Source organism: Branchiostoma belcheri, unplaced genomic scaffold (assembly GCF_001625305.1).
Source record: "Branchiostoma belcheri isolate BF01 breed outbred unplaced genomic scaffold, Haploidv18h27 scaffold143, whole genome shotgun sequence".
Classification (NCBI taxonomy): domain Eukaryota; kingdom Metazoa; phylum Chordata; class Leptocardii; order Amphioxiformes; family Branchiostomatidae; genus Branchiostoma; species Branchiostoma belcheri.
Window position 1 is genome coordinate 259,327 of NW_017802858.1, and position 666 is coordinate 259,992.

Here is a 666-nt window from a genome sequence, read left to right on the forward strand (position 1 = left end):
GCGCGTGACCTTTTCGCTGCCTGCCATGGTGAGTCGGCTGCAGTTCCGGTGCGCTCCGCAGGAGGCCATTTAAAAGAGGGCGGCATGATGTCAAAAAAACGATAACTTTTTGTACTTTTTTGTTATTTTGTACATCGTACCCTATATTTGAACATATTCGTTTCTCGTGCTTTTCTATGGTACCGTACTGTATTTTTATCCACGTCGATGTCAGTCACTTCCGGGTCCTTAACTTTAGAAATCCCCATAGGCGAAAAACTGTGTTCTGCTACCATAAGCTAAGAGTACTAGTATTGCATCATCATTTACATATTTTTTTAACCATCACATACATCATCATCACATACAAGATGCCAAAAAATGACATAAGTCAATGACATAAAGAGATATACAAGATAGAGCAACAATACTCCAAGATAGAGCAACAATACTCCAAGATAGAGCAACAATACTCCAAGATAGAGCAATTATAGTAATCTGGCACAGTACTTGTGAAATCTAGCACACTGTAAGGTCTACACATTATAGCATCACTTACTTGTCTTATTTTAAACTGGTAGACAGATTGCTGAGGAACGGAGAGAGACAGCCATTTCCTATTGCGCATACTATCTATATCGGTTATTACACCATGTCGCTACATTATGTGGGTAATCAAAGTAAACA